This window comes from Anopheles ziemanni, chromosome 2 (genome assembly GCF_943734765.1).
Source record: "Anopheles ziemanni chromosome 2, idAnoZiCoDA_A2_x.2, whole genome shotgun sequence".
Classification (NCBI taxonomy): domain Eukaryota; kingdom Metazoa; phylum Arthropoda; class Insecta; order Diptera; family Culicidae; genus Anopheles; species Anopheles ziemanni.
The window spans coordinates 54,856,374-54,866,050 of record NC_080705.1 but is presented as its reverse complement, the minus strand read 5'-3'; the positions used below and the strand labels follow the sequence as shown (position 1 = coordinate 54,866,050).

At 45.6% G+C, this 9,677-nt stretch overlaps 29 non-coding genes across 29 annotated transcripts; all 29 read left to right on the top strand.

The window, feature by feature from the left end:
* The first annotated feature begins 85 nt into the window (after positions 1 to 85).
* Positions 86 to 204, top strand: LOC131283741 (5S ribosomal RNA). The gene has a single exon (XR_009189200.1). It is a non-coding gene; the product is annotated as a 5S ribosomal RNA (ribosomal RNA).
* Positions 205 to 416: 212 nt separating this feature from the next.
* Positions 417 to 535, top strand: LOC131283740 (5S ribosomal RNA). Its single transcript, XR_009189199.1, has one exon. It is a non-coding gene; the product is annotated as a 5S ribosomal RNA (ribosomal RNA).
* A 214-nt stretch (positions 536 to 749) lies between these two features.
* On the top strand, positions 750 to 868 carry LOC131283739 (5S ribosomal RNA). Its single transcript, XR_009189198.1, has one exon. It is a non-coding gene; the product is annotated as a 5S ribosomal RNA (ribosomal RNA).
* Positions 869 to 1,080: 212 nt separating this feature from the next.
* LOC131283738 (5S ribosomal RNA) lies at positions 1,081 to 1,199 on the top strand. The gene has a single exon (XR_009189197.1). It is a non-coding gene; the product is annotated as a 5S ribosomal RNA (ribosomal RNA).
* A 212-nt stretch (positions 1,200 to 1,411) lies between these two features.
* On the top strand, positions 1,412 to 1,530 carry LOC131283736 (5S ribosomal RNA). The gene has a single exon (XR_009189195.1). It is a non-coding gene; the product is annotated as a 5S ribosomal RNA (ribosomal RNA).
* A 212-nt stretch (positions 1,531 to 1,742) lies between these two features.
* On the top strand, positions 1,743 to 1,861 carry LOC131283735 (5S ribosomal RNA). The gene has a single exon (XR_009189194.1). It is a non-coding gene; the product is annotated as a 5S ribosomal RNA (ribosomal RNA).
* A 212-nt stretch (positions 1,862 to 2,073) lies between these two features.
* Positions 2,074 to 2,192, top strand: LOC131283733 (5S ribosomal RNA). The gene has a single exon (XR_009189193.1). It is a non-coding gene; the product is annotated as a 5S ribosomal RNA (ribosomal RNA).
* Positions 2,193 to 2,404: 212 nt separating this feature from the next.
* On the top strand, positions 2,405 to 2,523 carry LOC131283732 (5S ribosomal RNA). The gene has a single exon (XR_009189192.1). It is a non-coding gene; the product is annotated as a 5S ribosomal RNA (ribosomal RNA).
* A 209-nt stretch (positions 2,524 to 2,732) lies between these two features.
* LOC131283731 (5S ribosomal RNA) lies at positions 2,733 to 2,851 on the top strand. The gene has a single exon (XR_009189191.1). It is a non-coding gene; the product is annotated as a 5S ribosomal RNA (ribosomal RNA).
* A 214-nt stretch (positions 2,852 to 3,065) lies between these two features.
* On the top strand, positions 3,066 to 3,184 carry LOC131283729 (5S ribosomal RNA). Its single transcript, XR_009189189.1, has one exon. It is a non-coding gene; the product is annotated as a 5S ribosomal RNA (ribosomal RNA).
* A 209-nt stretch (positions 3,185 to 3,393) lies between these two features.
* On the top strand, positions 3,394 to 3,512 carry LOC131283728 (5S ribosomal RNA). The gene has a single exon (XR_009189188.1). It is a non-coding gene; the product is annotated as a 5S ribosomal RNA (ribosomal RNA).
* Positions 3,513 to 3,726: 214 nt separating this feature from the next.
* On the top strand, positions 3,727 to 3,845 carry LOC131283727 (5S ribosomal RNA). Its single transcript, XR_009189187.1, has one exon. It is a non-coding gene; the product is annotated as a 5S ribosomal RNA (ribosomal RNA).
* Positions 3,846 to 4,057: 212 nt separating this feature from the next.
* LOC131283726 (5S ribosomal RNA) lies at positions 4,058 to 4,176 on the top strand. The gene has a single exon (XR_009189186.1). It is a non-coding gene; the product is annotated as a 5S ribosomal RNA (ribosomal RNA).
* Positions 4,177 to 4,385: 209 nt separating this feature from the next.
* On the top strand, positions 4,386 to 4,504 carry LOC131283725 (5S ribosomal RNA). The gene has a single exon (XR_009189185.1). It is a non-coding gene; the product is annotated as a 5S ribosomal RNA (ribosomal RNA).
* Positions 4,505 to 4,716: 212 nt separating this feature from the next.
* Positions 4,717 to 4,835, top strand: LOC131283724 (5S ribosomal RNA). The gene has a single exon (XR_009189184.1). It is a non-coding gene; the product is annotated as a 5S ribosomal RNA (ribosomal RNA).
* A 212-nt stretch (positions 4,836 to 5,047) lies between these two features.
* Positions 5,048 to 5,166, top strand: LOC131283723 (5S ribosomal RNA). Its single transcript, XR_009189183.1, has one exon. It is a non-coding gene; the product is annotated as a 5S ribosomal RNA (ribosomal RNA).
* A 212-nt stretch (positions 5,167 to 5,378) lies between these two features.
* LOC131283722 (5S ribosomal RNA) lies at positions 5,379 to 5,497 on the top strand. The gene has a single exon (XR_009189182.1). It is a non-coding gene; the product is annotated as a 5S ribosomal RNA (ribosomal RNA).
* A 212-nt stretch (positions 5,498 to 5,709) lies between these two features.
* On the top strand, positions 5,710 to 5,828 carry LOC131283721 (5S ribosomal RNA). Its single transcript, XR_009189181.1, has one exon. It is a non-coding gene; the product is annotated as a 5S ribosomal RNA (ribosomal RNA).
* A 209-nt stretch (positions 5,829 to 6,037) lies between these two features.
* On the top strand, positions 6,038 to 6,156 carry LOC131283720 (5S ribosomal RNA). Its single transcript, XR_009189180.1, has one exon. It is a non-coding gene; the product is annotated as a 5S ribosomal RNA (ribosomal RNA).
* Positions 6,157 to 6,370: 214 nt separating this feature from the next.
* LOC131283717 (5S ribosomal RNA) lies at positions 6,371 to 6,489 on the top strand. Its single transcript, XR_009189178.1, has one exon. It is a non-coding gene; the product is annotated as a 5S ribosomal RNA (ribosomal RNA).
* A 214-nt stretch (positions 6,490 to 6,703) lies between these two features.
* LOC131283257 (5S ribosomal RNA) lies at positions 6,704 to 6,820 on the top strand. The gene has a single exon (XR_009188748.1). It is a non-coding gene; the product is annotated as a 5S ribosomal RNA (ribosomal RNA).
* Positions 6,821 to 7,032: 212 nt separating this feature from the next.
* Positions 7,033 to 7,151, top strand: LOC131283716 (5S ribosomal RNA). The gene has a single exon (XR_009189177.1). It is a non-coding gene; the product is annotated as a 5S ribosomal RNA (ribosomal RNA).
* A 212-nt stretch (positions 7,152 to 7,363) lies between these two features.
* On the top strand, positions 7,364 to 7,482 carry LOC131283715 (5S ribosomal RNA). The gene has a single exon (XR_009189176.1). It is a non-coding gene; the product is annotated as a 5S ribosomal RNA (ribosomal RNA).
* Positions 7,483 to 7,694: 212 nt separating this feature from the next.
* LOC131283714 (5S ribosomal RNA) lies at positions 7,695 to 7,813 on the top strand. Its single transcript, XR_009189175.1, has one exon. It is a non-coding gene; the product is annotated as a 5S ribosomal RNA (ribosomal RNA).
* Positions 7,814 to 8,025: 212 nt separating this feature from the next.
* Positions 8,026 to 8,144, top strand: LOC131283713 (5S ribosomal RNA). The gene has a single exon (XR_009189174.1). It is a non-coding gene; the product is annotated as a 5S ribosomal RNA (ribosomal RNA).
* Positions 8,145 to 8,356: 212 nt separating this feature from the next.
* LOC131283712 (5S ribosomal RNA) lies at positions 8,357 to 8,475 on the top strand. The gene has a single exon (XR_009189173.1). It is a non-coding gene; the product is annotated as a 5S ribosomal RNA (ribosomal RNA).
* Positions 8,476 to 8,689: 214 nt separating this feature from the next.
* On the top strand, positions 8,690 to 8,808 carry LOC131283711 (5S ribosomal RNA). The gene has a single exon (XR_009189172.1). It is a non-coding gene; the product is annotated as a 5S ribosomal RNA (ribosomal RNA).
* A 212-nt stretch (positions 8,809 to 9,020) lies between these two features.
* LOC131283710 (5S ribosomal RNA) lies at positions 9,021 to 9,139 on the top strand. Its single transcript, XR_009189171.1, has one exon. It is a non-coding gene; the product is annotated as a 5S ribosomal RNA (ribosomal RNA).
* A 212-nt stretch (positions 9,140 to 9,351) lies between these two features.
* On the top strand, positions 9,352 to 9,470 carry LOC131283709 (5S ribosomal RNA). The gene has a single exon (XR_009189170.1). It is a non-coding gene; the product is annotated as a 5S ribosomal RNA (ribosomal RNA).
* The last annotated feature ends 207 nt before the right edge of the window (positions 9,471 to 9,677 follow it).

Genomic DNA, 9,677 nt, shown 5'->3' with positions numbered 1-9,677 from the left:
TGAACATTGTGAGAATATTCTATTTTTAGCTCCGTCCAGCCTCCTTCGACGGCGTTTATGTTGCGAACATAGCAGGAGCATACTTGTCAACGACCATACCATGTTGAAAACACCGGTTCTCGTCCGATCACCGAAGTTAAGCAACATCGGGCATGGTTAGTACTTAGGTGGGTGACCACTTGGGAACGCCATGTGTCGTTGGCATCCTCAAACTTTTTACACGCCGTTTGGTTGAATGCGTGTGTGTGGGAATAATATTGTTCCTCTCGTGGAAGGGAAACAAAAAGAAATTACATTCAATGAGTCCTTTTCACCTTGTTGTTGGAAGAACTGAACATTGTGAGAATGTTCTATTTTTAGCTCCGTCCAGCCTCCTTCGACGGCGCTTATGTTGCGGACATAGCAGGAGCATACTTGTCAACGACCATACCATGTTGAAAACACCGGTTCTCGTCCGATCACCGAAGTTAAGCAACATCGGGCATGGTTAGTACTTAGGTGGGTGACCACTTGGGAACGCCATGTGTCGTTGGCATCCTCAAACTTTTTTTACACGCCGTTTGATTGTATGCGTGTGTGTGGGAATAATATTCTTCCTCTCGTGGAAGGGAAACAAAAAGAAATTTCATTCGATGAGTCCTTTTCACCTTGTTGTTGGAAGAACTGAACATTGTGAGAATATTCTATTTTTAGCTCCGTCCAGCCTCCTTCGACGGCGTTTATGTTGCGAACATAGCAGGAGCATACTTGTCAACGACCATACCATGTTGAAAACACCGGTTCTCGTCCGATCACCGAAGTTAAGCAACATCGGGCATGGTTAGTACTTAGGTGGGTGACCACTTGGGAACGCCATGTGTCGTTGGCATCCTCAAACTTTTTACACGCCGTTTGGTTGTGTGCGTGTGTGTGGGAATAATATTCTTCCTCTCGTGGAAGGGAAACAAAAAGAAATTACATTCAATGAGTCCTTTTCACCTTGTTGTTGGAAGAACTGAACATTGTGAGAATGTTCTATTTTTAGCTCCTGGCAGCCTCCTTCGACGGCGCTTATGTTGCGGACATAGCAGGAGCATACTTGTCAACGACCATACCATGTTGAAAACACCGGTTCTCGTCCGATCACCGAAGTTAAGCAACATCGGGCATGGTTAGTACTTAGGTGGGTGACCACTTGGGAACGCCATGTGTCGTTGGCATCCTCAAACTTTTTACACGCCGTTTGGTTGTGTGCGTGTGTGTTGGAATAATATTGTTCCTCTCGTGGAAGGGAAACAAAAAGAAATTACATTCAATGAGTCCTTTTCACCTTGTTGTTGGAAGAACTGAACATTGTGAGAATGTTCTATTTTTAGCTCCGTCCAGCCTCCTTCGACGGCGCTTATGTTGCGAACATAGCAGGAGCATACTTGTCAACGACCATACCATGTTGAAAACACCGGTTCTCGTCCGATCACCGAAGTTAAGCAACATCGGGCATGGTTAGTACTTAGGTGGGTGACCACTTGGGAACGCCATGTGTCGTTGGCATCCTCAAACTTTTTACACGCCGTTTGGTTGTGTGCGTGTGTGTGGGAATAATATTGTTCCTCTCGTGGAAGGGAAACAAAAAGAAATTACATTCAATGAGTCCTTTTCACCTTGTTGTTGGAAGAACTGAACATTGTGAGAATGTTCTATTTTTAGCTCCGTCCAGCCTCCTTCGACGGCGCTTATGTTGCGGACATAGCAGGAGCATACTTGTCAACGACCATACCATGTTGAAAACACCGGTTCTCGTCCGATCACCGAAGTTAAGCAACATCGGGCATGGTTAGTACTTAGGTGGGTGACCACTTGGGAACGCCATGTGTCGTTGGCATCCTCAAACTTTTTACACGCCGTTTGGTTGTGTGCGTGTGTGTGGGAATAATATTGTTCCTCTCGTGGAAGGGAAACAAAAAGAAATTACATTCAATGAGTCCTTTTCACCTTGTTGTTGGAAGAACTGAACATTGTGAGAATGTTCTATTTTTAGCTCCGTCCAGCCTCCTTCGACGGCGCTTATGTTGCGAACATAGCAGGAGCATACTTGTCAACGACCATACCATGTTGAAAACACCGGTTCTCGTCCGATCACCGAAGTTAAGCAACATCGGGCATGGTTAGTACTTAGGTGGGTGACCACTTGGGAACGCCATGTGTCGTTGGCATCCTCAAACTTTTTACACGCCGTTTGGTTGTGTGCGTGTGTGTGGGAATAATATTGTTCCTCTCGTGGAAGGGAAACAAAAAGAAATTACATTAAATGAGTCCTTTTCACCTTGTTGTTGGAAGAACTGAACATTGTGAGAATGTTCTATTTTTAGCTCCTGGCAGCCTCCTTCGACGGCGCTTATGTTGCGGACATAGCAGGAGCATACTTGTCAACGACCATACCATGTTGAAAACACCGGTTCTCGTCCGATCACCGAAGTTAAGCAACATCGGGCATGGTTAGTACTTAGGTGGGTGACCACTTGGGAACGCCATGTGTCGTTGGCATCCTCAAACTTTTTACACGCCGTTTGGTTGTGTGCGTGTGTGTGGGAATAATATTCTTCCTCTCGTGGAAGGGAAACAAAAAGAAATTACATTCAATGAGTCCTTTTCACCTTGTTGGAAGAACTGGCCATTGTGAGAATGTTCTATTTTTAGCTCCGTCCAGCCTCCTTCGACGGCGCTTATGTTGCGGACATAGCAGGAGCATACTTGTCAACGACCATACCATGTTGAAAACACCGGTTCTCGTCCGATCACCGAAGTTAAGCAACATCGGGCATGGTTAGTACTTAGGTGGGTGACCACTTGGGAACGCCATGTGTCGTTGGCATCCTCAAACTTTTTTTACACGCCGTTTGGTTGTGTGCGTGTGTGTGGGAATAATATTCTTCCTCTCGTGGAAGGGAAACAAAAAGAAATTTCATTCGATGAGTCCTTTTCACCTTGTTGTTGGAAGAACTGAACATTGTGAGAATATTCTATTTTTAGCTCCTGGCAGCCTCCTTCGACGGCGCTTATGTTGCGGACATAGCAGGAGCATACTTGTCAACGACCATACCATGTTGAAAACACCGGTTCTCGTCCGATCACCGAAGTTAAGCAACATCGGGCATGGTTAGTACTTAGGTGGGTGACCACTTGGGAACGCCATGTGTCGTTGGCATCCTCAAACTTTTTACACGCCGTTTGGTTGTGTGCGTGTGTGTTGGAATAATTTTGTTCCTCTCGTGGAAGGGAAACAAAAAGAAATTACATTCAATGAGTCCTTTTCACCTTGTTGGAAGAACTGGCCATTGTGAGAATGTTCTATTTTTAGCTCCGTCCAGCCTCCTTCGACGGCGCTTATGTTGCGGACATAGCAGGAGCATACTTGTCAACGACCATACCATGTTGAAAACACCGGTTCTCGTCCGATCACCGAAGTTAAGCAACATCGGGCATGGTTAGTACTTAGGTGGGTGACCACTTGGGAACGCCATGTGTCGTTGGCATCCTCAAACTTTTTTTACACGCCGTTTGATTGTATGCGTGTGTGTGGGAATAATATTCTTCCTCTCGTGGAAGGGAAACAAAAAGAAATTTCATTCGATGAGTCCTTTTCACCTTGTTGTTGGAAGAACTGAACATTGTGAGAATATTCTATTTTTAGCTCCGTCCAGCCTCCTTCGACGGCGTTTATGTTGCGAACATAGCAGGAGCATACTTGTCAACGACCATACCATGTTGAAAACACCGGTTCTCGTCCGATCACCGAAGTTAAGCAACATCGGGCATGGTTAGTACTTAGGTGGGTGACCACTTGGGAACGCCATGTGTCGTTGGCATCCTCAAACTTTTTACACGCCGTTTGGTTGTGTGCGTGTGTGTGGGAATAATATTGTTCCTCTCGTGGAAGGGAAACAAAAAGAAATTACATTCAATGAGTCCTTTTCACCTTGTTGTTGGAAGAACTGAACATTGTGAGAATGTTCTATTTTTAGCTCCGTCCAGCCTCCTTCGACGGCGCTTATGTTGCGGACATAGCAGGAGCATACTTGTCAACGACCATACCATGTTGAAAACACCGGTTCTCGTCCGATCACCGAAGTTAAGCAACATCGGGCATGGTTAGTACTTAGGTGGGTGACCACTTGGGAACGCCATGTGTCGTTGGCATCCTCAAACTTTTTACACGCCGTTTGGTTGTGTGCGTGTGTGTTGGAATAATTTTGTTCCTCTCGTGGAAGGGAAACAAAAAGAAATTACATTCAATGAGTCCTTTTCACCTTGTTGGAAGAACTGGCCATTGTGAGAATGTTCTATTTTTAGCTCCGTCCAGCCTCCTTCGACGGCGCTTATGTTGCGGACATAGCAGGAGCATACTTGTCAACGACCATACCATGTTGAAAACACCGGTTCTCGTCCGATCACCGAAGTTAAGCAACATCGGGCATGGTTAGTACTTAGGTGGGTGACCACTTGGGAACGCCATGTGTCGTTGGCATCCTCAAACTTTTTACACGCCGTTTGGTTGTGTGCGTGTGTGTGGGAATAATATTCTTCCTCTCGTGGAAGGGAAACAAAAAGAAATTACATTAAATGAGTCCTTTTCACCTTGTTGTTGGAAGAACTGAACATTGTGAGAATGTTCTATTTTTAGCTCCTGGCAGCCTCCTTCGACGGCGCTTATGTTGCGGACATAGCAGGAGCATACTTGTCAACGACCATACCATGTTGAAAACACCGGTTCTCGTCCGATCACCGAAGTTAAGCAACATCGGGCATGGTTAGTACTTAGGTGGGTGACCACTTGGGAACGCCATGTGTCGTTGGCATCCTCAAACTTTTTACACGCCGTTTGGTTGTGTGCGTGTGTGTGGGAATAATATTGTTCCTCTCGTGGAAGGGAAACAAAAAGAAATTACATTCAATGAGTCCTTTTCACCTTGTTGTTGGAAGAACTGAACATTGTGAGAATGTTCTATTTTTAGCTCCGTCCAGCCTCCTTCGACGGCGCTTATGTTGCGGACATAGCAGGAGCATACTTGTCAACGACCATACCATGTTGAAAACACCGGTTCTCGTCCGATCACCGAAGTTAAGCAACATCGGGCATGGTTAGTACTTAGGTGGGTGACCACTTGGGAACGCCATGTGTCGTTGGCATCCTCAAACTTTTTACACGCCGTTTGGTTGTGTGCGTGTGTGTGGGAATAATATTGTTCCTCTCGTGGAAGGGAAACAAAAAGAAATTACATTCAATGAGTCCTTTTCACCTTGTTGTTGGAAGAACTGAACATTGTGAGAATGTTCTATTTTTAGCTCCGTCCAGCCTCCTTCGACGGCGCTTATGTTGCGAACATAGCAGGAGCATACTTGTCAACGACCATACCATGTTGAAAACACCGGTTCTCGTCCGATCACCGAAGTTAAGCAACATCGGGCATGGTTAGTACTTAGGTGGGTGACCACTTGGGAACGCCATGTGTCGTTGGCATCCTCAAACTTTTTACACGCCGTTTGGTTGTGTGCGTGTGTGTGGGAATAATATTGTTCCTCTCTTGGAAGGGAAACAAAAAGAAATTACATTCAATGAGTCCTTTTCACCTTGTTGTTGGAAGAACTGAACATTGTGAGAATGTTCTATTTTTAGCTCCGTCCAGCCTCCTTCGACGGCGCTTATGTTGCGGACATAGCAGGTGCATACTTGTCAACGACCATACCATGTTGAAAACACCGGTTCTCGTCCGATCACCGAAGTTAAGCAACATCGGGCATGGTTAGTACTTAGGTGGGTGACCACTTGGGAACGCCATGTGTCGTTGGCATCCTCAAACTTTTTACACGCCGTTTGGTTGTGTGCGTGTGTGTTGGAATAATTTTGTTCCTCTCGTGGAAGGGAAACAAAAAGAAATTACATTCAATGAGTCCTTTTCACCTTGTTGGAAGAACTGGCCATTGTGAGAATGTTCTATTTTTAGCTCCGTCCAGCCTCCTTCGACGGCGCTTATGTTGCGGACATAGCAGGAGCATACTTGTCAACGACCATACCATGTTGAAAACACCGGTTCTCGTCCGATCACCGAAGTTAAGCAACATCGGGCATGGTTAGTACTTAGGTGGGTGACCACTTGGGAACGCCATGTGTCGTTGGCATCCTCAAACTTTTTTTACACGCCGTTTGGTTGTGTGCGTGTGTGTGGGAATAATATTCTTCCTCTCGTGGAAGGGAAACAAAAAGAAATTTCATTCGATGAGTCCTTTTCACCTTGTTGTTGGAAGAACTGAACATTGTGAGAATATTCTATTTTTAGCTCCGTTCAGCCTCCTTCGACGGCGTTTATGTTGCGAACATAGCAGGAGCATACTTGTCAACGACCATACCATGTTGAAAACACCGGTTCTCGTCCGATCACCGAAGTTAAGCAACATCGGGCATGGTTAGTACTTAGGTGGGTGACCACTTGGGAACGCCATGTGTCGTTGGCATCCTCAAACTTTTTTTACACGCCGTTTGGTTGTGTGCGTGTGTGTGGGAATAATATTGTTCCTCTCGTGGAAGGGAAACAAAAAGAAATTACATTCAATGAGTCCTTTTCACCTTGTTGTTGGAAGAAATGGCCATTGTGAGAATGTTCTATTTTTAGCTCCGTCCAGCCTCCTTCGACGACGCTTATGTTGCGGACATAGCAGGAGCATACTTGTCAACGACCATACCATGTTGAAAACACCGGTTCTCGTCCGATCACCGAAGTTAAGCAACATCGGGCATGGTTAGCTTAGGTGGGTGACCACTTGGGAACGCCATGTGTCGTTGGCATCCTCAAACTTTTTACACACCGTTTGGTTGTGTGCGTGTGTGTGGGAATAATATTCTTCCTCACGTGGAAGGGAAACAAAAAGTAATTTCATTCGATAAGTCCTTTTTGCCTTGTTGTTGGAAGAACTGAACATTGTGAGAATGTTCTATTTTTAGCTCCTGGCAGCCTCCTTCGACGGCGCTTATGTTGCGGACATAGCAGGAGCATACTTGTCAACGACCATACCATGTTGAAAACACCGGTTCTCGTCCGATCACCGAAGTTAAGCAACATCGGGCATGGTTAGTACTTAGGTGGGTGACCACTTGGGAACGCCATGTGTCGTTGGCATCCTCAAACTTTTTACACGCCGTTTGGTTGTGTGCGTGTGTGTGGGAATAATATTGTTCCTCTCGTGGAAGGGAAACAAAAAGAAATTACATTCAATGAGTCCTTTTCACCTTGTTGTTGGAAGAAATGGCCATTGTGAGAATGTTCTATTTTTAGCTCCTGGTAGCCTCCTTCGACGACGCTTATGTTGCGGACATAGCAGGAGCATACTTGTCAACGACCATACCATGTTGAAAACACCGGTTCTCGTCCGATCACCGAAGTTAAGCAACATCGGGCATGGTTAGTACTTAGGTGGGTGACCACTTGGGAACGCCATGTGTCGTTGGCATCCTCAAACTTTTTACACACCGTTTGGTTGTGTGCGTGTGTGTGGGAATAATATTCTTCCTCTCGTGGAAGGGAAACAAAAAGTAATTTCATTCGATGTGTCCTTTTCACCTTGTTGTTGGAAGAACTGAACATTGTGAGAATATTCTATTTTTAGCTCCTGGCAGCCTCCTTCGACGGCGCTTATGTTGCGGACATAGCAGGAGCATACTTGTCAACGACCATACCATGTTGAAAACACCGGTTCTCGTCCGATCACCGAAGTTAAGCAACATCGGGCATGGTTAGTACTTAGGTGGGTGACCACTTGGGAACGCCATGTGTCGTTGGCATCCTCAAACTTTTTACACGCCGTTTGGTTGTGTGCATGTGTGTGGGAATAATATTCTTCCTCTCGTGGAAGGGAAACAAAAAGTAATTTCATTAAATGAGTCCTTTTCACCTTGTTGTTGGAAGAACTGAACATTGTGAGAATGTTCTATTTTTAGCTCCGTCCAGCCTCCTTCGACGACGCTTATGTTGCGGACATAGCAGGAGCATACTTGTCAACGACCATACCATGTTGAAAACACCGGTTCTCGTCCGATCACCGAAGTTAAGCAACATCGGGCATGGTTAGTACTTAGGTGGGTGACCACTTGGGAACGCCATGTGTCGTTGGCATCCTCAAACTTTTTACACGCCGTTTGGTTGAATGCGTGTGTGTGGGAATAATATTCTTCCTCTCGTGGAAGGGAAACAAAAAGAAATTACATTCAATGAGTCCTTTTCACCTTGTTGTTGGAAGAAATGGCCATTGTGAGAATGTTCTATTTTTAGCTCCGTCCAGCCTCCTTCGACGGCGCTTATGTTGCGGACATAGCAGGAGCATACTTGTCAACGACCATACCATGTTGAAAACACCGGTTCTCGTCCGATCACCGAAGTTAAGCAACATCGGGCATGGTTAGTACTTAGGTGGGTGACCACTTGGGAACGCCATGTGTCGTTGGCATCCTCAAACTTTTTTTACACGCCGTTTGATTGTATGCGTGTGTGTGGGAATAATATTCTTCCTCTCGTGGAAGGGAAACAAAAAGAAATTTCATTCGATGAGTCCTTTTCACCTTGTTGTTGGAAGAACTGAACATTGTGAGAATATTCTATTTTTAGCTCCGTCCAGCCTCCTTCGACGGCGTTTATGTTGCGAACATAGCAGGAGCATACTTGTCAACGACCATACCATGTTGAAAACACCGGTTCTCGTCCGATCACCGAAGTTAAGCAACATCGGGCATGGTTAGTACTTAGGTGGGTGACCACTTGGGAACGCCATGTGTCGTTGGCATCCTCAAACTTTTTACACACCGTTTGGTTGTGTGCGTGTGTGTGGGAATAATATTGTTCCTCTCGTGGAAGGGAAACAAAAAGTAATTTCAATCGATGAGTCCTTTTCACCTTGTTGTTGGAAGAAATGGCCATTGTGAGAATGTTCTATTTTTAGCTCCGTCCAGCCTCCTTCGACGACGCTTATGTTGCGGACATAGCAGGAGCATACTTGTCAACGACCATACCATGTTGAAAACACCGGTTCTCGTCCGATCACCGAAGTTAAGCAACATCGGGCATGGTTAGTACTTAGGTGGGTGACCACTTGGGAACGCCATGTGTCGTTGGCATCCTCAAACTTTTTACACGCCGTTTGGTTGTGTGCGTGTGTGTGGGAATAATATTGTTCCTCTCGTGGAAGGGAAACAAAAAGAAATTTCATTAAATGAGTCCTTTTCACCTTGTTGTTGGAAGAAATGGCCATTGTGAGAATGTTCTATTTTTAGCTCCGTCCAGCCTCCTTCGACGGCGCTTATGTTGCGGACATAGCAGGAGCATACTTGTCAACGACCATACCATGTTGAAAACACCGGTTCTCGTCCGATCACCGAAGTTAAGCAACATCGGGCATGGTTAGTACTTAGGTGGGTGACCACTTGGGAACGCCATGTGTCGTTGGCATCCTCAAACTTTTTTTACACGCCGTTTGATTGTATGCGTGTGTGTGGGAATAATATTCTTCCTCTCGTGGAAGGGAAACAAAAAGAAATTTCATTCGATGAGTCCTTTTCACCTTGTTGTTGGAAGAACTGAACATTGTGAGAATATTCTATTTTTAGCTCCGTCCAGCCTCCTTCGACGGCGTTTATGTTGCGAACATAGCAGGAG